This window comes from Vulpes vulpes, chromosome 14, assembly GCF_048418805.1.
Source record: "Vulpes vulpes isolate BD-2025 chromosome 14, VulVul3, whole genome shotgun sequence".
Classification (NCBI taxonomy): Eukaryota; Metazoa; Chordata; class Mammalia; order Carnivora; family Canidae; genus Vulpes; species Vulpes vulpes.
The window spans coordinates 87,008,279-87,035,151 of record NC_132793.1 but is presented as its reverse complement, the minus strand read 5'-3'; the positions used below and the strand labels follow the sequence as shown (position 1 = coordinate 87,035,151).

General features: G+C 40.1%; 1 pseudogene; it reads right to left on the bottom strand.

The window, feature by feature from the left end:
- Positions 1–772: 772 nt before the first annotated feature.
- LOC112923133 (3-oxoacyl-[acyl-carrier-protein] reductase pseudogene) lies at positions 773–15,836 on the bottom strand (annotated as a pseudogene).
- Positions 15,837–26,873: the final 11,037 nt, after the last annotated feature.

Here is a 26,873-nt window from a genome sequence, read left to right as displayed (position 1 = left end):
ACCTTAAGGGTTAATACACATCATCATTGAGAATTGTTATAGAGGTCAGTTGTACCACACTTACATTTGCAGATTATTTTGCCCAGCTGTTCAGCCAAGACTAAGCCACTCAAAGAAACCAGACTCTAACTTCATGTCCATATCTAATTGATACTGATACTTTTTTTCAACCTGTGTAACAGTTGATCTTCTAGGCATATGGAAAGGGAATCCAGTACTTAACTTTAGCAGGGTTGCTAAAGTATTGACAATTAACCAGTGACCTATAAATACTTTTATTTTGGCAATGGCCCACAAGGTTAACTTCTAGAGAATTTAGCTTAACACAATGAAATAACTCAAAACAACTAGACTATATCATTTTGAGAGAAAATATATAAATTAAGAAGATAATACTTATTCATATCACTTGCAAAATGTCTGTCTACTAAAATTGCTACCGACTATAAGGTACATACCTTTTAGAAAACACAATTGATCACATATTGTTCTTTTCAGGCATATTCATATAAAAATAGAAAATGAACATTTGTAGCAAATGTCACCCATGTAGGTATGACTGTAAATCAAGAATCAAACAACATGTACCCTTGATTCTAATCATTATTATAACTTAATAATCTGTAAATTATATCATGAGTTGTAATCCCCCATCCCCTACTAGAATATGCCCTATATGGTGATTCTAACTCATGACCCTGAGATCAGGAGTCAGATGCTCTGAGTCAGATGCTCAGATCATGAGCCAGGCAGGTGCTGTATATGGCGATTCTCAAAGAAAAAATGTGCACATCGATAGGTCTCCAAACCTCCCAAGAGAGGTATTTTTCTTTACATGTTCAAGTCTTTCGTCCTATCTGTGTGGACAAATACTGGTACAACTACATTCACTGCAATTTTCTTTCTTGTAACTTCTTTAGCAAAAGTATATGCAAATTCAATGCATCTTCCTTTACTGACGCTGTACAAAGATTGGCCAGAATTGCCTTTGAAACCAGTATGTCCTCTAGTAACAATAGATCCTCTTTGGTGTTGAATCATAGCCTTTCTGGCAGCTTTCCAAGTCAGCATGGAACCATCAGGTTAGTATGTGCCAAGATATCTTATCTTCAGCTTTTTTTCTTACTAAAAGGCTATCCCTATTAATTCCAGCTGCATTTACTAAGAGATAAAGACCTAAATTTTTCTCCATCTCTTCAAATGTATTTTGGCAGCATCATAGCTAAATGCCAAATGATTTCCACCACAGTCACCAGCACCAGTGGCTTTGGCCACTTCCAGACTTCTGAGGATGATGGCCAATCAGTAGCCCTTCTGGGCCATTAATTGGGTCACTGCCTTGCACTGTGGGAGTCCCCTCAAACAGAGCACACTGCCCATCTTAGATCTCAGAGCCACAAAATCAGGAGAAAGAGAGCTAGCAGATCTTTTCCAGATTCCTTCAGCTTTTAAACCATCATGGCTGAAATGGAAAAACAAAAAACAAAAAAAGGTCAAACTGCCACAAAGAAGTACCACTGTACCGTTCCTGCTCCTAGTGCCCCAGTTTAAAGTTTTTGAGAGTTCCAAAAAAAAAAATAAAATAAAATAAATAATAAAGTTTTTGAGAGTCCCACCGGTACCTCTACTTTTCCTGCAAATCATAGTGAATAGGGGCAATAAGATTTTGATTAAATGAGAATATTTTACCAAGTTCTTTATGACTGTCCCAGTACCTTTAACACTAAGGAGGAGTAGGGATAGTATCCCCCAGGTGGGACAAAATATTGTCTAACAATTTGTGTAGATATTGCAGTTCTTGCAGTGGTGTTTCTGCCTGAGAAGTCTTTATCACCCAGAAAATTTATAAGTGATCTTGATCACAGGTTCATAACCTTATGACTTGGATAAATGAATAAAGCCCTTCTTTATATATTTAAAACTCCCCTGGGACATGGTTCAGACTCATATATATCCCACCTTCGCAGTTCTGGTTTTTTTCTGGGTTATGGTGGTACAGATTAAGCATAAGTCCTTCATATCTCTAGCTCCCATGGAGAAATTTCCCCATAAACTCTTATTTGTGGTGGAAACAGAGTGACTGCATTTTGGCTAACATTTACCTCATTTTAGGGGTGCAACCAAATGGCCATCTTAGCTGCATTAGGAATCATTAAAATTAACGGAACAATTTGGTTTTAGCGAATGTTTCTTTTTTTCTGAACCTGAGGCTGAATACCCCATGTCTGAAACAAATTTTATGTATAAATATATTCATTTTCTTATATTTGTCTCATCATAAATCAGTCCTATCAGCAAGGACAAAAGGGCCACTTATTTTAATGATCTACCAATGCATTCCTTTCATCTTCTTTATCATTACTCTTTTGTGGCTATTAGTTCCACCACTTGGTCTGACCCAGCTTTGGGTGGAAGATTATCCTCTTATACAGTTTTATATAGTCTCTGCCTAACCTTAATGGTATCGACCTTGATCATTTAAGAAGAACATTTGTTCCACATTCTCTAGGGAAACATCAACTCGATCTTTCTGTTGGACACTCAATTTTACAGTTGCTCTTATAGAGTCACGAGGCTCTCCTTCATCAAGTGGTGGAAGCAAGACTGTGGGGTTGAGATGATTACAGTGACAAATGGTCATGCAAGAGTCCAGCAATAGTAGTCGTTAATTGCAATCTGAGCCATGCTTGATGTTGCTAGTTACTAGTTAGGATTGAACAGCATGTGGAACCTATGCAATTAGTGGTGTGGCAAGGGTAACATCCACAGAAGCATCTACCAGTTTTAGAACCACAATCATGGCACATAATAGGGAGGAAGACACTACCCATTGAATCTAGAGAAGTACTTGAATAGGAGGTGGTGTTTCCCATGTTGTTGAGCCAAAGCCTCTACCGTTGGTACCCTCCTGCCACCCTCCCCGCGCACCCCCCCCCCCACCTTTTTTTTTTTTGCTTCTGCACAAGGAAATGTACTGAAAGGACATAAGATGATTTTTTAAAAGAGTTTATTTATTTATTGTTGAGAGACAGAGAGAGAGAGGCAGAGACATAGGCAGAGGGAGAAGCAGGCTCCCCGTGGGGAGCCCTTTGGGGGACTCAATCCCAATACCCCAGGATCATGCCCTGAGCTGAAGGCAGACGCTCAACCGCTGAGCCACCCAGATGCCCCAAGATGATTTTTGTTTTGTATTCCAGTAGACTTGGAATTAGAATCACCTATAATTTAGATTTCCAAGAGACAAGTCAGTTGCAGCTTCTCAAGTAAATTCTGGTTACCTGTTTTTGATAAGTTTTTGAAGGTATGATAGTTGCCTATCATACCTCTTAAATTATGCAAATCCTGTCAATTCCCATGTAGTTGTTAAGTTTGGGTATTGCTGGATCCATTTAATCCAATGTGGGGGTAGAGTGTCTTCTTAGGTAGAGAGCTCACCTCCTAAATACTGAACTACCTCTTGACAAAATTGTAACTTTTCCTTCAGGCTTTACCATATTAAGCCACTTGTTCTTCCAAGAGATAGGTTGAATCCTTGTTTTCCAGGAGAGATAAATACAAAGTAAGATCTTCTATATTTAATGAAATCTTAATCTTTTAGGAGTGTTACCTTTTTTAAATGATTACTTAAAGGCTGGAAGGAATATAAAGTTGCTTGTGTGAACCCCTGAGGCATTACTGACCAAATATGTTATTAGTCATTCCGAATAAAGGAAAACCTATCAACTGTCTTTATTTATAGAAATGCTAATGAACGTGAGGCCACTACCATGAACTATTTACCAGTAAGTGGAACTAGAAAGAGAACATTAACATTACACACTTCTGGAAACCTAGGAATAACTCCATGAATGGCTCTTAAGTCTTGCACAAATTAATATCACTTTCCCCTAGGTTTGTAAGAAGAGCATGCTTAACTTGCACAAGGAATGTTTTGTTGTTGCTCTGAGGATCTATGACTGGTTTATTCCTTGAATAACTTCTGATTTCAAAGGATATTAAAATAGCTTCAGCAATGACTGAGAAGGACTACCCATATCCTTATGAGTTCTGTTCCCATCATATTCCTTCCATCAATAGAGCTTTTGTTCATAAATTGTCATATGCCAGTTGGATTAAGGAAGCTCAAATTCCAAGAGTCAGGCACCTGGGTGGCTCAGTGGTTGAGCGTCTGCCTTTGGCTCAGGCTGTGATCCCGGGGTCCTGGGATGGAGTCCTGCATCGGGCTCCCCGCAGGGAGCCTGCTTCTCCCTCTGCTTACACCTCTGTCTCTCTGTGTCTCATGAATAAATAAAATCTAAAAAAATAATAAAGTTCCAAGAGTCATTGTCTAGGCCAGTTTAAGAAAGTCAAGTGCAGAAATAATACGCTGTGAAATTGTGTTTCTAGTGGTTCTTTATTTTCTGAGAACAATCCTTCCGGTGAGCACTTAATCTGAAGGCCACATTTAAGTGAAGTGCTTCTGCCAGTGGCCGGCAGGCATGGAAGCCGAGGAGTGATCAGCGCTGTTCTGTTGGGGCTGATACGGTAGTCAAAGGCTCAGTGGGTGTAGAAAAGGAAGCGGGCTTGGAATACCTTCTGTAAAACATCAATTTCCCTGAGTGACTGGTTGTTTTATTGCAGTGGGGCTCAGGATAGAAAGAGTAGCTCTCGTGTCAACCAGGAATTGGCCTCCTTGTCTCTTTCTGTTCACAGATGTGGTGGGCAGGGTCCTCATAATGCCCTCATGCCCCAGGAGTCCTGTCACTGGTTATTCAATCAAGCATTGATCTAGGTGCCACCAAGGAGGGATTTTGTAGTTGTAATTAAATTTCTACATCAGGCGACATTAGGATTCAGAGATTCTCTCTCTGTGCACACCTCACCTAATTATGAGTCCTTAAAAGCAGAGGATTTTTCTTCTAAAAAGGGAAGTCAGAGAAATTCCAGGAATGAGAAGGAATCCAGGTGCCATTGTTGGTGGGCAAGAGAGGCCACGTGAAGAAATGTGGTAGCCCCTGGCCCCCAGCCTGGCCGACAACCAGAGAGGAAACCAGGACCTCAGTTCTTACCACAGAACTGAATTCTGTCGGCTTCCAGAATAAGCTCCGAAGTGGATGCTTCCCCTGAGCCTTCAGCTAAAAACCCAACCTGGCCATCCCCTTGTTTTCAGCCTTGGGAGACCCTGGGCAGAGAGCCCAGCTGAGCTCACTCCTTCTGACTGACAGAGCTGGAGAATAATAAATGGGTGTTGTTGTAAGCCGTTAAGTTTGTTAGGCATCAAAAGGAAATTAATGCAATAACTTCTCTTTTTCCGAAAGAGGAAACAGGGAGCATAGCTGAGCACTTTTATGGCCTTTGGAATTAAGTCCCTGGAGCTCTTTTGGCTATAATTAACATTTTGCTTTCAAGACAAGTCTGGTTTGGAAGCATAAACCAGGTATTTGACCCACCTCCACGAGGACGTGCCACAGTCAGGAAAAATCCCACATGACTCACTCTGAGATAAACAAAAACAAACAAACAAACAAAAAGCAGGGTCTTCACATTTTATTCTAGTCCTCTCAAATAAAATATCAAGCATTTCCCACAAAACCATTGGATGCTTATGAATATGACAACCAATGAGAAACGTGAGCAAATATCTGGCTTCTCACTAGGAACAGACTATTGGATATGTGACAGCCTTGGCAATATTGCAAGAATTGTGTGTATGTGTGTGGTTGTTGTTCTTTTAAACATTTATGCTTTAAATAAATGAGTAAATGCTTCTGAAGTCTGACTCCCTTGCTCTTTGCCCCTCAACTTGGTCTTTTCTTTCCCAAACACTTTTGCCTCTAAGTCTTCCCTTGATACTGGACACATTTTTTTTTTTTCAAAGTCTCTGCTGTTGGTACTATCTCTATCTTTTCTCCATTTTAGACTTTATTCTAGATTAACTGAGAACCAGAATTCTCACATGTCTTATCCCTGGGGTTCAGGTTTGGTGTGAGATCATTAAATTGAAGGGCCATGGATTTCTTTCCTTTTCTGTATTCTTCATCCCTAAGTGTTCTCTGATAACATCCTGCTCTATTTTGCAGGTCCTCTAAGATTGCAATGTGCCCAATTTCTTCGTATTGATTTAGGAACTTGGGGACTCAATGTATGATGACTTATTCAGACAGAGCCCTTTGGTGGTTTGCTTCCCTGTCTGTATCTTACTCTTTGTAAGTAACTTTAGTGAAATGTAATTTATATACCAGACAATCTGTCCATTTAAAGTGCACAATTAAATGTGTGTTAGAATATTCCCAGAGTTGTGCATCCATCACCACAATCCATTTTCGTATATTTCCATTGTCCCAAAAGAAACTGCACCCCTTAACCATTATCCCCCTCAGCCTTCAGCAACCACTAACCTACTTTCCGCCTATAAAGATTTGCCTATTCTGGACACTTCATATAAATAAAATCATACCATGTGGACCAATCCAATGTGGATGATCTAGCTATGGCCCTTTGTGACTGGCTTCTTTCACTTGGCATAACATTGTTAAGGTTCATCCATGTTGTAGCACATATTACTACTTCATTTATTCTTGCCAAAAAATATTCCCCTGCATATACCACATTTCATTGGTTCATTCAACAATTGGCAGACATTTAAGTTGTTTTCACTTTTTGGCTATTGTGGATGCTGCTGCTATGAATATCAGTTTACAAGTATTTGTGTAGACATATATTTTTATTTCTCTTGAGTATACACCTAGGAGTGGAATTACTGGGTCATATGGTACTTAAGGAATTGCCAGACTGTTCTCCAAAGTGGCTGTACTATCTTACATTCTTACCAGTAGTGTGTGAAGTTATAAAATTGGAAATTGTGAATCTTACAACTCCATTCTTTTTTCAATAATTTTTGGCTATTTTAGGTCTCATGAATTTCCTTAAGAAAATCAGGGCACCTGGGTGACGCAGTGGTTGAGCCTCTGCCTCTGGCTCAGGTTCTGATCCCAGTGTCCTGGGATGGAGTCCCTCATCAGGCTCCTCTTGGGAAGCTTGTTTCTCCCTCTGCCTATATCTCTGCCTCTCTCTCTCTGTGTCTCTCATAAAAAAATTAATAAAATCTAAAAAAAAAATTTAGAATCAGCTTGTCAATTTCTGAAAATAAGTCAGCTGAGTTTTTGCTAGGGATTGCATAGATTCTACAAATCAATCCAGGGAATATTGTCATATTAATATTAAGTCATTCAATCCACGAACATGAGAAGTCTTTTCATTTTTCTAGGCCTTCTTTTATTTCTTTCAACAATGTTTTATAGTTTCCAGAGTGCAAGTTATGCATTTTTTAGTTGAATGGATTCTTAATTATTTTTTATTACTTTAGATGCTCTCTGTGAGAAGTATTTGTTTTTCTCAATTACTTATTCAATCTCTTTTCTTTATATATGCATATTTAGATTTTATTTTATTTTTTTTTCTTGAGTCAGTTTTAGTAGTCTGGGTCTTTCTAGGAATTTTTTCCATTTCATCTAAGTTATCTAAGTTGTTGGCACACAAGTTTTTCATAGTATTCCCTCATGACTATTTTTTATTTCTGTACAAGATTATTTTTTATTTTGTGTTTCTGATTTCATTTCTGATTGTAGTAATTCTATTCTCTTTTATTCTAGGACAATCTAGCTAAAGGTTGGTCAATTTTGTTGATCTTTTCAAAGAACTCACTTTTAGTAGTATTGATTTTTCTCTATAGTTTTTCTGTTCTCTGTTTTATCAAATTCCTCTCCAATTCTTATTCTTTCCTTCTTTCTGCTTGCTTTGGGTTATTTTGCTCTTCTTTTCTAGTGTCTTCAGGTGGAAAGTTAGGATTATTGATTTGAGATTTTTTTTTCTTATCTAACATAGATGTTTATAATTTTAAATTTCTCTCTAAGCACTGATTCAGTTGCACCTTATAAGTAAGTATATGCCTGATTTTCTTTTAGTTTATGCAGCTTGAATTTTATTTATTATTGTAGTGTAGTATACATAAGATTTGTCTTTTAATCATGTTAAGTGTTATACCTGACTCTTGCATAAATGTTTCAGTTAACTTATATCTTACTTCTCCAATATTTTATGAATGGGTTGAAATTTGGATCCAATCTATTTTAACCAAGATGACTTCATGTATATCCCTGAGCAGTTTCCTATTTCTTTAGCATACTTTAGGCTTTCTAAATACCAAAGGCATATAATCCTTAGGATTATATCTTGCCTTTTCTGTGATTTTCCTTCTGAAGTCATGAAAATTAGGTTAATCAGTTGGTGAAGGCAAGGCCTAGAGTACAGATATCTAATAGACATCTAAATTGTTGGGGTGCCTGGGTGGCTCAGTTGGTTAAATGTCTGCCTTTATGTCAGGTCATGATCTCAGGGTCCTGGATTGAGTCATCTTTGGGCTTCTTGCTCAGTGGGGAGCCAGGTTCTCCCTCCCTCTCTGCTTGCTCATTCTCTCTCTCTCTTTCTTTCTTTCTAGCATGCGTGTGCACTTTCTCTTAAGTAAATAAGTAAAATCTTAAAAAAATAAATTATTTGGTAACTGTTTTTCCTATCTTCAGTGGGATTTGGGAACTCATTTGTTATAGCTATCAATTATACTCTCATCCAAGGTTTAAATACTACTGCATAAATGCTGCTAGCCAGGTGCAATAAGGACTTAAAGGGAAACTGAGTCATGATTTCATGTGACAGCAAGTATGGCTGCCAGGAGAGGAGGATAAGATTTCTCAGAGTTTGAGTCATATTGGAGAGCTCCCCTTCACCTATCTACAGAATAAGGGATTTGGTATGGCATAAGCATATCTTCCTCACAAAAGGTTTTGGGGGAATAGGAGGCAAGAAGTGAAGTGTGGAGAAATTGAGGGTAACAGAGGCTCCATGATTTTGGAGAGCTCCGGAAGTATGTGGGGGATCAGAGATGTTCCTGATCAACTTTCTCCTTAATCCTGCTAAAGGACCTTACAAAAAGTCCAATATCGATCATTTCAGCATTTATAAATGTTTGAATACCTTAAAAAATGGCTGTTGAATATTTGGAATCTCATCCTGTTATTTCCAGTGCTCCTCATGGATATGAAATCTTACAAAATCAAAAATCCCTCATAATGATCATTATATCACTAAATTATCCTTGGCAAAAGACTTCCACTTTGCCAAGTAAATGAAAGAATTAGTGTTATCATGAGTATACAGGTAAGAATTCAGAGACCACATTCATTTGGGGAATATAAATAATAGTGAAAGGGAATAGAGGGGAAGGGAGAAGAAATGGGTAGGAAATATCAGAAAGGGAGACAGAACATGGAAGACTCCTAACTCTGGGAAAGGAACTAGGGGTGGTGGAAGGGGAGGAGGGCGGGGGTGGGGGTGACTGGGTGGCGGGCACTGAGGGAGGCACTTGACGGGATGAGCACTGGGTGTTATTCTGTATGTTGGCAAATTGAACACCAATAAAAAATAAATTTATTATTAAAAAAAAAAAAAGAATTCAGAGACTGCTCCCAGGAGGAAGTGCTATTTATTTTCAGTTCCTAGTCCCAATGTTTAACAAAGAAACACACAGAAGGAATTCCTTTTCTAGTCAGAAAACAGGATGTTTAAATGTTGAAGTGTATAACATGGTGCTTTCTCAACTGAATGGTCAATTTAAGTTCAGCATTTTGGTAACCACCAGACCCTTAATGGGTATGGAGTCAGACACAGCCCAACCACAAACTTTCTGCAGAATTTTTAGAACAATACTCAGAGAGACAAACCACAGACAACTGCCATAAGTGTAGCAAATGACACAGACTTTCTGAGTCAAAAGGAGTTCAGTATTCTGGCCAGCACTCATTTTTATGAATTGATGTGTATTTGAATGAGAAGATACAATCGATAATTAGGACTCTGCAGATAGAGTTTGGTCTGGATGTTCAGAAGCTCAATTAACATCTTGTTCTCAGGCCTGGTGATGAACACTTCTTCCAGCAGATAGTTAGCATCACAAAATAATCTCATACCATGTGTCATGTGATGAATATTCCAATGCTGACCAGGATTCCAATGATGACTAAGAAAGAAAGATGTTACTGCTGTTGAGTGACTCACCATCAGAAGCAGCAGATTCCCTAACTATGGGCACACTCCCTACATTGGGCTGTCTGCTGCTCCAGAGGAGCAGAATCTACAATGCAATCTTGGTGGAACCTTCAGGATTGTTAAAGAATTCCTCAGTGACTGAGAAAATAGAATCTTGGATTTGTCTACTTCCTAAGCAATAGTACACTCACCCATGGAGATAGCCACTGAGTGGCTCCTTGAAGGAAAATGTTAGTTTTTTTTTCCTAAAAAACCAGTTCATCATGATTATACTATACTCAAGAATTAAAGGTTGTACCATGGAACTGGTGGCATGAGTCCATAAGTCCATACAAAGCTTAAAACACAGATCCCTCTTGTCATTGGTCAGGAAAAAGTCCTGGACCTGGAGAGGTCCAGTTATAATCTCACACTTTAGGATTCTTAGATATTTATCAACTTTAGCTGGTTTGAATCATTTGGGGTTGAAATACAGCTTTCCATTTTGACACATTTGAGGCAAATCCTACTGTAAAAGCATAGTTTTAACTTGAGTGTCCTCTAAGAGATGACTCTTTGATCTGAGGACTGCTTTATTTCAAAAAGTTATTTTATTTTATTTTATTTATTTTTTAAAAGATTTTATTTATTTATTCATGAGAGACAGAGAGAGAGAGAGAGGCAGAGACACAGGCAGAGGGAGAAGCAGGCTCCATGAAGGGAGCCCAATGTGGGACTCGATCCCGGGACTCCAGGATCACACCCTGGGCCAAAGGCAGGTGCCAAACCACTGAACCACCCAGGGATCCCCAATAAAAGTTTTTTTAAAGGTCAAATGAAGATCAAATAAAATCTTTTTAGAAGTCTCTTTATTGTTTATTAATTGTACAGAAACACTCTCACTAAAAATTATTAAAAACCAAATTGTTTTGTTGTTTGTAGCAGGACTGATAATGACTGAATAAGCATCATTACTTTCTAAAGTCTTTGTTCAATACTTTGTGATGCATAGGTTTCTCAACTGGAATGACTTTGCCTGTCACCACCGCAGGGACATTTGGCAATGTCTGGACACATTTTGATTGTCACCACTGGGAGAAGGGGCATGCTATTGGCATCTTGTGAGGAAAGGCCAGGGATGGTGCTAACCTGTGTCAGTCCCCCACATCCATGAATTATTTGAATTAATTAAATTATCTGGTTCTTTCACAGGCACTCTTGGCTGCCTGTCTAACAGCTACTCTTCTTTGTTGACTGAACCAGATTTCCTTTCAGTTTCCTATCTTTCGTTATGTCGCAGACTGAACCAGTTCTGACCCAATGGGCAACCACCATTACTCTCTGAAGGTCAAGATGGTTAGATATGGGAACAGATACACACGGAGTTGCCCAACAGGATCCTGCTCATCCTTGCTTGCCTCTGCCCCACATTCATTTCTTCCTGCCTGCTGGCAAATAGCAGCCCCAGACCACCTCCAGATGTTTGGCTGAAAGTCCACACAAGTAAGAGCTTCCTGTAGACTTCTCCCCCTTGGAGATGTTGATGATGGGATGTGTTTGACTTCTCAGGATGCCTTGTTGGTCAGCCCTGATTCTCCAACTTCCCCTCTCAGACCTTCACTTATCTGGCTCCTCCAATAGCCAGTAAGGTCTGGTTCCCATAATAGATCGTCATCCCAGTAGTTCTCCTTCTGACAAAGCCTAAAGGATGAATAAGGATATTCCTCAGTCTTGCACTGGACAGTGTTCTCTGTCCTTGGTGTTACGATATTTCCATCTTTTATTGCACTTAAGAGAGAGTCTGGTCTAATCCAGGAAGGACCATCACTCTGATTTGGGCAGGTTCTAAAATAGAAAGGCATCATTCATAACCTCACATATCCATTTGGGCATATTCATAGAAAAGGTGACTTTTTGATAAATCTAATTTTACTTTCAATTTTTGGAGAGAAAGTAGGCTATGTCATATATTTCTGAGAAGTGGATCTAGGAAGTTTTGCTCACTCCCCCCCACCCCGCCCCACCCACTCACTCTAAATGTCCCCATGGGGTTTTTGCAATGATTTACTGGCATTGCATCAGAGCATAAACATATTTAATCAAGATCTGATCTCAAGGACAATTATTTTTTCCATCAAATCCTAAGCATAAGAGGCCAACCACACCTGAAAATCTTTTTGTTTAGATTTCTGGTCAGTTTCCTCTTTTTGAAAAAAAAAATGAGAAGAACCTTTTTCTGCAGTGTTTTAGGATTTACTCATTTACTCGTCCTTCTGGCTTATCCTTTTGACAGCCAGCACAAAGTTTCCGAGGAAGTAAGCTTCATGTTTAAACTATGTTTATGTTGAACTTTATCTGTCTAAAAATCAGGCATAAGGATCTGATTCTAAAATAATTATTTGTAGTAGAAAATTTTATATAGAAAAATTTATATATTTACATACTTAAATTTGATAAAAATTTATATTTAAATTTACCTAGAAAATTTTAAGGTGGTACATAAGTCACTATAGTTCCCTCAACCCAGAAATACCCGTGACACCATCCTAAGCACTTTGATCTCATCTCTGGAGATTGTATATATTCATAGTTTACAAAATTAGGGCCAAATTATATACACTGAGGAGGTTAGTGAACTTCAAGAATAAAATACTCCCCTGATGCAGATTGGGGAGTAACGCAATATTTGAAGACATGAGAGAAATAAAACTATGCTGGTGTTAGGGTTGTTTAGAAAATAATTCTGAGACAGTAGCAGAAGCATTATATCATTGACTTTTCTAAAGTCTTGGTTTTGATGATGGACACAATAATGCTGTGGAATAAACAATTTCAAAGTTTCAGTGGCTTGTAGCAAAAGCATTCACTCTTGGGATCCCTGGGTGGCGCAGCGGTTTGGCGCCTGCCTTTGGCCCAGGGCGCGATCCTGGAGACCCGGGATCGAGTCCCACGTCCCACGTCCGGCTTCCGGTGCATGGAGCCTGCTTCTCCCTCTGTCTGTGTCTCTGCCTCTCTCTCTCTCTCTCTCTCTCTGTGACTATCATAAATAAATAAAAATTAAAAAAAAAAACAAAAGCATTCACTCTTAATGCTTGGCTCTCAGGGTCCACTGGGTTCGGGTGATCTAGGTGGGGCTACACTGGGCTCTGAGGTGCTCCAAGGGCCTCTTATCTTCTGACCAGCAGTGCCTGGAACATATTCTTCTCATGTTCAATGGCCAGAGCCCGTCGCTGAGCCAAACTGCACAAGCTCATTCAAAGCCTTTGTCTTTGCTCATAATCCAAATGACCACAGATGACAATATTGCCTTTACATTGCTGTTAAGAACTATAGTTTTGATGAGAGATGTGGGGCCAGGGTTTGAGCTTGTAAAGACCTCCAGTGAAAGGTCAGCCTTCACCCAGTGCAGTTTTTGGTCCTTTCTGTCCTTGAAGTAGGGACCAGCTCCACTTTTCCCATGTCTGCATCTCTGGTCTCCTTCATAGTAGGGCCTGGCCACCATGGGAAGTAGACATTTGGTGTCAGATAGATTTATGCTCTGGAGGCATTTTCCTTCCCAAATAGCCTTATCTCATCAGAATGCAGAAGGGACCTGGCCCAAGAGCTCCCAGTATTGATGACACCAGCCAATATTTCAGACACATCTTTTCCTTGCATCAGCAATGGCAGCTTCATCCCAACTTTATAGGAAATGAGCAAGGTTGCAATTAATGCCCATAAATCACCCTTGCCTGGAGCAGACTTCTCTTTTTTGATTCCTCAATGCATTGTGGGCTCATCAAAAGGGCTCAGCTAAGACTTAATAAGTCAGTCTCATGTGACCTGATTCACAAGGGGGCAGTGCAGTGTGACCCTGAACACACAGAAGGAGGTCCCTCCCCCATAATGCTCTATCGTGCAGACCCCACCAGGTTGTGATTTTGGCTTCACCTCCCAGCATAGCCTCCTCTCTTGCTATTCCCCAGTGCCAGGTGGCTATGTGAACACAGTACAGCCCTGTGGCACTTCCAAGCTCCTCCATGTAATCTGTGTTTCTGTTCCACACACATCCCGCCCTGCAGTCTATAGAGCGCAAGACTCCTGAACATACATATGAGTGAGTCTGGGTGTCCCAGACTCACAGACCTGCATGGGGAGGGCGTTAGTGGGAAGAGGTGGGCAGAGCTGGCTATGAGTTGTAGGTTTTGGCCCCAGGACCAACAGGAAGGGGTCCTGGCCTGCTCAGGGATAAATAGAATGGAGTCCCGGCCTTATCGCAGATGTCACAGCCAGCACTGAATGGCGGCAGTTCTGATAGTTATTTTAACCTTCCAGGGAGAGCTGAGCTCCCACCTGTTTGGCAAACTGGCCAAGCCTCTTCCAAGCTGGCCCTGGAGGCCTCCTCCCTACTCTGTGGTGGGCACTTAAATCTGTTGCACATGATGGGGCACCTGGAGACCTTGAGACATTCTTGGGGCATCACCACTCATAGCACCAGGGGTGCTGAGTCAGCCAGGGGCAGAAAGTACCATTCATGCAACTGGGAAGACCCAGGTCAGACTCTGAGCACTGAGCCCATAATGGAATGCCTACCCCACTTAACAAAACAGACATGATAATGGCTGCCTTATGAAATTTCTTACTGCAGAATTTTGCATAAGCTTCTTTTTTTTTTTTAAGATTTTATTTAGTTATTCATTAGGGACACACAGAGAGAGGCAGAGACATAAAGAGATAAGCAGATTTTCTGTGGGGAGCCCAATGTTTGACTCTATCCCAGGACCTCGGGATCACGCCCTGAGTCAAAAGCAGATGCTCGACCACTGAGCCACCCAGGGGTCCCTTGCATAAGCTTCTTGAGGTTGCGCTTTTCCTTCCCCATCCATGTATCTTTACATTCTGCTTTCCTGGTTTGCTTGGGTTCTTTTTTAAAACACTGAAGCTCCCCCGCCCCCATCATACCAAACACACCAAAATGTCCCACCTCCAATATCAAATGCAATTTTTATCTCACTATGTATCAGTGGAATTATAATTGACTATTTGACATGAAAAATACATCTTAGAGACATTTAACTAAAATTAATGCAGATCCTGTGCTTTCTTCCAAAAGTTGGAATCAATACTCTCCCCTCCCAATCCCTCCTCAAGCTATAGGCCCTTGGAAAGCTGGTACTTGTAATTAGTCAGCCTGCTGGGCTCTCCAGTGGCACTTGAAATGCACTGTCATCCAGACCCAGAGAAGAGCTGACACTTGGTGACTCTAGTCTCTGCACAGTCACAGAATCCTGGGGTTCCCAGAAGGCAATTTTCTGGAGAACTTACTCTCATGGGAGTTTGTAGTTGCAACTGGAAGATCACAACTGGAAGTTTACTTGTTCAGCAATCAGAATTCATTCACATCGTATGCAACCCTAATGCCAATGTTTGTTTTATTCTTGACACTGTCCCTGAATCAGGAGCCCCGAGTAAAGCAGGCCAGGAATGACAGGTTTCATCCCCGTGTAGCTGGCCTCCTGACAGCAAGGTGGGCTGAAGGCAGAATGGCTAGTCTTTCTGTGACACCCCCAAGTCACCTGTGTCCCCTGAAAGACTGGGCTCCCCAGGAGCATCTCCCACCTGAGTGTCATGGGTGCCAAGAGGTCAATCCTGAAGGACAGGTGGAAAAAGCAGAAATCAGGCAGGGAAGCAGAGGTAGAAGTGACAGATAGAAACGGCACAGGGCAATCCAGGTGCCCAGGATGCAAATGCCCAGCCACATTTGCAGCTTGCTCTTGAGGCCTGTCCACAGTAGCCATGGCTGCAAGAGGCTGTGGACAGAGGTTGCTGATGTAAAAGGTGCTAGGCCCATGCTCAATCCACATGGACAGGGTCAGAGGGCCATGGGCCTTCTGAAAGTGAGGCATGTAAGTCACATCTCAGGGAGCACAGAGCTCTTGTACACAGGATGAGCAAAGAAATGATTGGGCTGGACTCTTGGATAACTATTGGCAAATGGCAAATGCATCATATTTATATTGGAGATGATTATGGAAAGACAGAGCATGAATTTAGCCATGGGATTTTCTGTACCTCTGACCCAATTCCTTCCAGCCACTTTTGTGGGACATCTGGGGCCTGCTCCTCTGTGAGGGTGGTGCATGGGGAGCAAGTGGTCTCTCATAGCAAACACTTGGGCTGCTCTGCGGCAGGCAGTGTCACTGATCATAGTTACGGGAGAGTAAGACAAGTCTTGATTCAGGGTGGTAGTGCCCAGGGAGATGTTTGTCTGCAGAAGAGCCCAACCTCTCTTTTCAATATCACAAAAAGTTAAGAAACAAACCAAAGAAATCTTTCCTTCAATGACTCTATCACTTAACACACAAATGCATGTATTTCCTTGGCACAGAAATCATAATATACTTTCAGCTAACATAAAATTTTCTCTCGTAACCTAATTCTACATCAATTTTTTTAAGACTCCAATTCATGATTATTTAGGCATAATGAAAGGAAACAAGTTGATATTAAAAAGGAGAGTGCAGTAAAAAGTTTGCTTTGTACAAAGTGCTCACACAAAGTTGCTAAAAGAACTATATATATATATATATATATTAATACATACTATGTTGATCAAAACAAACTGTGTACTTTTAACAATTTTAACTGAAGTATAATACAATATTATACTTCATACAATATTATATTAGTTTCAAGTTGTACAACATAGTAATTTGACATTTATACACATTATGAAATGCTTGCCATGATAAGTATAGTTATCATGTCACCATGCAAAGTTATTACAGTATTATCGAATATATTCCCTATGTTGTACTTGATCACATTTTAATAGGCATGTTATAAGACATTTATATGTTTGGAAAAAGCCACATTGATTTATTTCAATAAAAAAATTTTTATTTCTAAAAAAAAATCCAGGAATTTCTAACTACAATATAAGAGGGAAAAACCTCTAGGATAAAAAAACAGCTCTGGTTCTAGACAAGCTTGTGGAGATTTACTTCTCTCAGGTCCTTTCTGCTAAGATAACTAAAAGCCCTGGAGGTAATTCTTTACCCATTCATCTGTGGATAAACACTTACATTGCTTCCATATCTTGGTTATTATAAATAATGTTGTAATAAATATTGGATGCATGTGTCTTTTTCAAATTAGTGTTCTCATTTCCTTTGGGTGAATATCCAGTAGTGGAATGACTTGATTGCATGGTATTTTCACTTTTAATTTTTTGAGGGACCTCCATACTGTTTTCCACAGTGGCTGCACCAATTTATATTCCCACCAAGAGTGTGCAAGTGTTCTTTTTTTTCTCTATGTCCTCGCCAACACTTGTCATTTCTTGTCTTTTTGATTGTAGTCACCCTGACAGGTGTGAGGTGATAAATCATTGTGGTTTTGATTTGCATTTCCCTGATGATTAGCAATGTTGAGCATCTTTTCATGTGTCTGTTGGCCATCTGTATGTCTTCTTGGGAAAATGTCTGAATAGATTGACCATTTTTAAATCAGATTGGTTTTTGGTGTGGAGTTATATAAATTCTGTATGTAGTTTGGACATTAAACCCTTAGTGGATACATCATTTGCAAATATATTCCCCCATTCAGTAGGTTTTGTTGATGGCTTCTTTTGCTATGCAAAGTCTTTTTATTTTGATGTAGTCCCAATAGTTTAATTTTGCCTTTGTTTCCCGTGCCTAAGGAGATATATCCATAATATGTTGCTAAAGCTGATGTCCAAGAGATTATTGCCTATGTTTTCTTTTAGAAGTCTTATGGTTTCAGGTCCCACATCTAGGTCTTTAATCCAGTTTGAGTTTATTTTTGTGTACGGTGTAAGAAAACAGTCCAGTTTATTCTTTTGCAAGTAGCTGTCCAATTTTCCCAGCACAATTTATTGAAAAGACTGTCTTCTCTTCATTGTTGATTCTTGCTTCTTTTGTGATGGATTAATAGACCATATAAGGATGGGTTTATTTCTGGGATCTGTATTTTATTCCATTGACCTCTGTATCCATTTTGTGCCAGTACTATATTGTTTTGATTGAAATCTAGGATTGTGATACCTCCACCTTTGTTCTTACTCAAGAATGGAGGAAGAAGACGATTTGATTATTGGAGATTATTATTTTTGATATGATGAAAATCGATATGGTTATGAACAAAACTCAACATCATTTTATGAACAATTCTCAGAAAACCTGAAATAGAAGAAAACTTCCTAAACTTGAGTAAGAGCATCTACAAACAACCTACTACTAACAGAATACTCACTGGTGAAAGATAAATTTCTTTCCTCTAAGATCTGGAGCAAGATAAGATGCGCTTTCACCACTCCTACTCAGCATAGTACTGAAATTCTTAGCTCCAAAAGGCAAGAATAAAATTAAAAAGCATACAAAACAAAAGGGAAGAAGTAAAACTGTTCCTGTCTGCAGATGACATGATTCTCTATGTAGACAATCCCAAGATACCTAGAAAAAAAGTCTTAGAACTAATACATGAGTATAGTAAGGTTGTGGGATACAAGATCAATACACAAAAATACATTGTATTTTTATAAGCAATAACATACAGAAGCCTAAATGTAGAAATACAATACTATTTGCAATTATTTGAAGGAAGAGAAATATTTAGTATAAAGTCTACCAGAACATGTCCAGAATCTGTGTGCCAAAACTATAAAATACTGGTGAATAAAATCTGAAGTCTAAACATATGGAGATATTCTGTGTTCGTGAATAAGAAGACTCAACAATAACTTACTCCCAAATATTCCATTATCTTAATGCAGCACATATCAAATTTCCAGCAAGTCTTTTTGACATAGATAAGCCTATTTTAAAATTTACATGTAAAGGCATAGCTTAAGAAAGAAGAATAAAGTGTGAAGAATCACCCTTGGAGATAAAGTCTTACTATAGAGCTACTGTAATCAAGATAGTGATTGGCAGAGGGAGAGACATAGATCCCTGGAACAGAACAGAAAACCCAGAAATCAACTCACACAAATATGCTCAACCAACTTTTAACAAACGTGTAAAAGCAACTCTATGTAGGACAGATAATCTTTTCAAAAAATATGTTAGAGCAATTGAATATCTAGGGAAAAAAGAGAATCACAACTTAAACCTCTCACCTTATTAAAAAATTAACTCAAAATGGCTCAGAGCTTTAGTTGTAAAATAAAACTATAAAACTTTTAGAAGAAAACAGAGGAGGGACTCTTTGGGATGTAGGGCTAAGCAGAGCTCATAGACCTCATTCCCAAACCACAATCCATAAATTAAAAAGTAATGCATTGGACTTCATCAAAACAAAAACTTTTTGCTTGTCAAAGATCCTTGTAAAAAAAAAAAAAAGATCCTTGTAAGATGATGAAAAGACAAGCTATGAGTGAAGAGAAAATATTTGTAAACCACATACATAGCAAAGGACTTTGTATATAGAACACATAAAGAACACTCAAAATACAAAAGTAAAAACAATAATGACAATAATAAAAACAAAATCACACAAAAAAGCTCAATCAGACAAATGGGCAAAATACATGAACAAAAAGCATTTCACCAAAAAGAGATGCAGAGGGCACATAAGTACATAAGAAGGCATGCAATATCATTAGCTATTAAGGAAATGTAAATTTAAACCACAATGAGATATCACCACCTGCTCATTAGAATGACTAAAATAATAATAGGGATAACACCAAATATGGCAAGGCTGTCAAAGAAACTGAAAATCTTGTACGTTATTGGTGGAAATGTAAAAATTATATGGTCACTCTTGAAAGTAGTTTGTTTCTTAGAAAACTAAACGTGCATTAACCATATGATCTTGCAGTGAGATAAAAACTTACATTCACACAAAAATGTGTATATGAATGTTCATAGCAACTTTATTCGTGCTAGTCAAAAAGTGGAAACAACCCAAATGTCCTTCAAAGGGTGTAAGGTTGAAAAGACTCTGGTTCATCTATAAAATGGAATAACAGCAATAAAAAGAACAAACATTTGACCTACGCAACAGCTTGGTAGATCTTAAGGGCAGGATACTTAGTGATAAAAGCCAATCTGAAATGGTTACATGTGGTGAGTCAATTTAAAGCACCTTCAAAATGAAAAAACTATAAAGCTGGGAAACAGATTAGGGGTTGTCATGAACTGAGCCAAGAGTTGGCCAGATGGGTGAGGTTACTAAGAGATGGTAGAAAGTTCATCAGTGATGATGGAACAATTCTGTGTCCTGAGCATGGTGTTGCATGAATCTGTACACAGAGGAAAACTGCAAACTCCTCCCCAGCACACACACACATACACTTATACACAGACACACATACACACAAATGTTAGAGAAAGGTAAAACTAAATAAGGTCTATAGTTAGTAGTGTGTGTCAAATGTTAATTTATTGGTTTTAAGATCATACTAAGGCCACCATTGGAGGGCTCAAAGAACCTCTATGAACTATTTTTACAACTTCTTGTGAAGTCTACAATTATTCCCAAATAAACAATTAGAAAAGCAACCAGCATTGATGCTTGTTTTTTACCCCTTTAATACAGATTTTCTTAGATTCTATAGTTAGATCTCACTCAGTTCTCCAAAATAACATCACTAAGCTATAGCAAAATCTGTGCTGTTCTGGTTGGAGACAGAACAGCGTTTACACAAATCTAACATTTTGTGGGAACACAACCCTGATCAGGTGGAGACGTGTTGCCTTACACATAGTCCAAGGCCAAGAAAATGTATGGTTACACCACCCACACATTTGATTTATGGCCAGAAACTTGAGTTAGAGTGTTTGCTATATACTACATTGTCTATATATGTGTGCACATGTGCACCCTGTACTGAGAAATAGAAGAGATAAATTCTTATGTCTTTTCTATTATAGCAAAGATAGAAATGGTTAAAATTGTATTTGGCAATGAGAAATGAAAGAATGGATATCATGTGAATCTTTGAAGAACTGCACTGTGGCATGTGGACTAAGAAGACACTGAAAACTCATCAAAAGGTGGATAATAAGTGTAAGTGCTGACAGGCAAAGGGAACTCCTATTCTGTATATTTCATGGCTTATAACTGGTACAAAAATAACAATTTTAACTATGGGTGAAAATAAGAAGGAAAGAAATACAGAAATGCAGAAGGAAGGAAGGAAGAAGGAGGAAAAAAGGATGGAAGGAGGAAGGGAGGGAAGGAAGGAAAGGAGAGGAGGAGGAAGAAAAGGAAGAACGAAAGGAAAGTGGGGGGAGGGAAGTATCCCAGAGACAGCTGGTCAGGTTCCAAGAACTCCTCCAACCTAGGTCTTTGGATCTCATCAGTCACTGTGGACAAGAGCAGAGCAGACCCATTGTCAATATCTGCAAATGCAAGGGAAGCACCAGTTGCATCGTTTTTATGCTTGGTGCAGGAGCTTTGCAGCCCAGGAACACTGTCCCTGATGCCCTGTATCACCTCGTTGGCACAGAACAGCAGCCAGGCCTGCAGTAGTCAGCTCCTGACAATTCCCCTGCTCTAGCCTCCTTGACCAGTGGGCCAGGAGTTTGCTCATGTCCCCAGTGATGGTTTCTGCAGGTGGAGGTTTGGAGATGGGAAGAAGCCAAGAAGGGGTCCCAAGGTCATCTTTGAAGGTTCTACTTGGGTTCTCTGTTCTCGTTTCATGTCCCTCTGTCCATCTTAATGGCTAGCCCAGGAACAGACTTTAGGTTCAGCACCTAAAAGAAGCAACAGCTCTACATGAAGCCTTTAACCACTTCACATAGATGTGTGAAGTCGAATCCTTACAGTAAATCCTACATTCTGCATCATACCTTATGGTTCTACTTCCTTGGTGGAACCCTGGACACAAACCCACTCATTAGGACTGAGGATATGAAGGAAGCCAGGATCAGTCTTCCAGCTACAGTCTGAGGGGTTGAGTTTCTTGGGGATCTTTGCACTGCAGAAACAAACTGCGCATCATGGGAGGACAGAGGAAGCCACAGGAGATGGCCAGGGATCAGAAAAGCCACCTGGAACAGAGACGGGTGGGCCTCCCGGTATACGACCAGGAGGAGGAAGACAAGCCCGGCAAAGGGATGAGTGAGAGGTGGGGGAAAAGCCAAGAGAGTGGGAATCAGGGAATCTTGGTGTCTGCCCTGTGATAGTCAACAGAAGTTCAGAGAGAACCAACCTCTTCTTTCCTGAGCAATCAGAGCTTCCCTTGTCACTATTGCAATGAGACAGGTGACAGTTTGCCCTTTGTAGGCACTATTCAATATTGTGTCCTTGTCCCTCAGGGAGCAGTAGGCTTGATGGGGTAAGCGTGTGGGTCCTGGAATTGACAAAGTCCAGGTTTGTGTGTTTCCCAGCTACACCATGGCCAGAAGTAGGATCTTCAGAAGCTACTTAACCCCCTGTGCCTCAGTTTCCCCATCTGTAGATAAAGATATCTACATCACGAGCTTGTTGTGAATGTTTAATGTCAAACACTCAGCACATGCCTGACATGTAGTAAGTGCACAGAAAATGTGATTTGAAGTGTGATTTAAAGTGTGAGCTTTAAAATTCAAATGGGGAGCACTTGGGTGGCTCAGTGGTTGAGCATCTACCTTTGGTTCAGGTCCAATTGTCTTTGTGAGAGATAAATTAATTGAAAGGATCCTGCATCCTTGGAGAACATAAAATCAGGTTTATTGAATATGGCAGTGAGATTTGGGACACCTTGTCTCCAGAGACCCTTTCCTTGGCACAGTGCCAATAATCAGGAAGAGACTCAACTTCCAGGTTTACTCAGTTGAAAGAAGGGTTTGGTTCATGAATCTAATACCTCAACTTTTTAGGAGGGCTCCCCAAAGAACTGGATTCTGTCTTGCAGGTCTTGGAACTCTGATGGGTCCAGCACAATCCTGACACCTGGGAGAGCAGAGGTGTCAGCTCAGGATGGTAGACTCCACTGATTCTCCCTCTTGCTTAGCACAGATTGAAGTGATGAAAAATCTCAGTTCTCATCTCTCCTTGCCCCCCGCCCCCCAGAGAGGGAAAGAATAGATCTATATATTCCATGCCCTAACTTCTCTGGGGCTGCCCCAAAACTATATCTGTCTCATCAGTCCACTAATGGGTAATCCAAAAGAATTGAAATCAGGATCCTAACCAGACATTAGCACTCTTATGTTCATTTCAGCATGTATTGAGACTATCCAATAGCCAAAATATCTAAATAACCCAAGTGCCCATCAGTGGATGAATGGATAAAGAAAATATGATGTATATATACAATGGAATATTATTCAGTCCTTAAAAAGGAAATGCTCCAAAATGCAACACACAGATGACTTGAGAACATTATGCTAAGTGAAACAAATCAGTTATAGGAAGGCAGATTCCACATGATTCCACTTATATGCAGTGACTAAAATAGTAAAATTCATATAAGCAAGAGGGAAATGGTGGTTACCAGGGGCTGGGTACAGGGCAAAGTGCAGAGCTACTAATTGTTGGGCATATAGTTTCAGACAAGCCAAATAAAGAAACTCTAGAGATCTGCTGCACAACATCATATCTACAGCCAGCAATAATATATTGTACACTTAAACAATTCATTAAGAGGAGGAATGCCTGGGAGGCTTATTTGGTTGAGCATCTTGCTCTTGAGCTCAACTCAGGTCTTGATTCAGGCCCTATGCTGGGCTCTACGAACTGGGCCTGGAGCCTATTTAATAAAAAAAATTGTTAAGACGATGCATCTTATATTAAGTGTTCTTATTACAATAAGATTAGAAAATCTGAAAAGAAAGAAAAGTTCACAAATGAGCACAGAGGTCTAAACTGGTTATTATCAGTCCCTGCATTATTATCAGATAAATTATTATCAGATAAATTATGGTTATTATCAGATAAATTATGTGGCAGCACCAAAATATAGATAATGGATATTATCTATAATGGATAATAATCTTATAAAGTGGATGCCATCTGTTGTTCCTAATGAGTTGTACTCAGAACTTGGTTTGTTTTTAGGTGCTACTATATCAACACACCCATCAGTATAGTATAGTATAATTGCATTAGCTAAGTTGAATCACTTGTGAATCTGAAACAATGCCTTTTTCTATTTCACAAACATACAGACATAGGGGAGCAAACATAAGAACCTATCTCAGGCCTCTCTTCTATATTTTCAAATTATTCCATAAACTAGAAGAGAAAGGAAAGCTTCCAAATTCATTCTATGAAGACAGCATTACTCTGATACCAAAACTGAATAAAGACAGTACAAAAAAAAATGAAAACTACAGGCCAATATCTCTGATGAACATATATGCAAAAACTCTCAACAAAATATTAGCAAGCTGAATCCAACAGTACATTAAAAAAATCATTCACCATAATTAAGTGGAATTTATTCCAGGAATGGAAGGGTGGTGGATATTTGCAAATTGATCAATATAATATATCACGTTAGCAAGAGAAAAGATAAAACCATATGATCATCTCAATAGATGCAGAAAAAGCATTTGAAAAGCAGCTGAGGTATCACATATCACATTCCCAAATTTCAAGATACACTACAAGGCTGTAGTAATAAAAAATGGTGTGATATTGGCACAAAAATAAACACATAGATCAATGAAACAGAATAGAAAATATAGAAATAAATTGACCTTATATGGTCAATTAACTACAACAAAGGAGGAAAGAATATACAATGAAGAAAAGACAAATTTTTCTATAAAAGTTGTTGGGAAAAATGACAACTACATGCAAAAGAATGAAACTGGACCATTTTCTTACACCCTACGCAAAAATAAACACAAAATGGATCAAAGACCAAAATGTAAGGCCTGAAATAAAAAAAAAAACTAGAAAAATATAAAGGCAGTAATTGCTCTGACATCTGCCATGGCAACATTTCTCTAAATATTACTTCTAAGGCAAGAAAAAAGAAAATTAAACTATTGGGGCTAAACCAAAATAAGAAACTTTTGAACAGTGAAGGAAAACATCAGAAAAACCAAAAGATAACCTAGCGAATGGGAGAAGATATTTGCAAATGATAAATCTGATAAGAGGTTAATATCCAAAATATATAAAGAACTTATACATGAGCACCACAACCTCATAATCAGATTACAATGGGCAGAGAATCTGAATAGACAGTTTTCCAAAGAAGATATACAGATGGTCAACAGACAGATGAAAAGATGCTCACCATCACTAATCATCAGAAAAATATAAATCACAACCACAGTGAGATATCACCTTCCATCTGTCAGAATGTCTAAAATAAAAAACACAAGACATGACTAGTGTTGGTGAGAGTGTGGAGAAAAAAGAACCATTCATACACTGTTGGTGGGAATGCAAACTGATGTGGCCACTGTAGAAAACAGAATGGAAGTTTGTCAAAAAATTAAAAATAGAATTACCACATGATCTGGTAATCTCAATGCTGAGTATTTATCCAAAGAGAACAAAAACTTTAATTTGAAAAGATATATGCACCCTTATGTTTATTGCAACATTATTTACAATAGCCAAGATATGGAAGCAACCTAAGCGTCTATCCATAGATGACTGGATAAAGAAGTGGCATATATGTATGTGATGGAATATTAGCCACAAAAAAAGAATGAGACCTTGCCATTTGCAACAATGTGTTTGGACCTAGAGAGTATAAGGCTAAGCAAAATAAGTCAATCAAAGAAACACAAGTACCATATGATTTTACTCATAGGTGGAATTCAAGAAACAGAAAAACAAAAAGGAAAACAGACTCTTAGTTACAGTGAACAAACCGGGTGGTTGCCAGAGGGGAGGTAGCTGGGGAAATGGGTGAAACAGATAAAGAGAATCAAGAGTATACCTCTCGGGAGTGGGGAGAGATGGCAGAGGACTAGGGTCCCCAGGTCACCTGTCCCCACCAACTTACCTAGATAACCTTCAAATCATCCTGAAAACCTACGAATTTGGCCTGAGATTTAAAGAGAGAACAGCTGGAATGCTACAGTGCGAAGAGTTGGCGCTTCTAACAAGGTAGGAAGACGGAAAATAAATAAATATAAAAGCATCCAACGGGGAGGGCCCTGAGAGGAGCCGGGCTGAGGCCGGGGCGAGTGTCCCCAGGACAGGAGAGCCCCGTCCCGGAGGAGCAGGAGCTGCACCAACCTTCCCAGGTGGAAAGGCGCCCGCAGGGAGTTAGAGCAGGACCCAGGAGGGCGGGGATGCCCTCAGGCTCCCTGGGACACTAACAGACACCTGCGCCCCAGGGAGAGCGCCACACCCCGCAGCCGAGCTCCCTAAAGGGCTGCAGCGCCCGCCCGGGGGGCCCGGGAACAGCCCAGGGGGCGTCTTGGGCAGAGGCTCCCCGCGGAGGAGGCTGCGCGGCCCCGGGAGCGCAATTCCAGCAGCGCAGGCCCCGGAGCCCAGGACGCGAGGGACACAGCCGAGGCTCCTGCGCTCTCCCCGGGACAGGCGGAGGCTGGGAGGACACAAGACAGTGAGGATGCTTCTGCCACCGGGCAGCCCCAGCTGTGCAGATCGGTGCCCCCTGCCCCTGGAGCATCCAGGCCCCTGCGGACTGAGAGCTGCAGTGGTTACTGCAGGAGCTATATGCAGGGCTGGGGACCTGGCCGCCGCCAGTGTTGCTATTCCTCCTGGTGTCACCTTGTGCTAGGGACGGAGCGAGGCCACCAAGGGACAGGGACCTCATGGGGTAAATAGCTCCCAGTGATCTGTGTACCGGGCAGGGGGCGGCGCAGCTCCCCCAGGTGCACACACCTGAGAATCAGCACAGTAGGCGCCTCCCCCAGAAGAACAGCTGGAAGGACAGGGGAAGAGCAAGT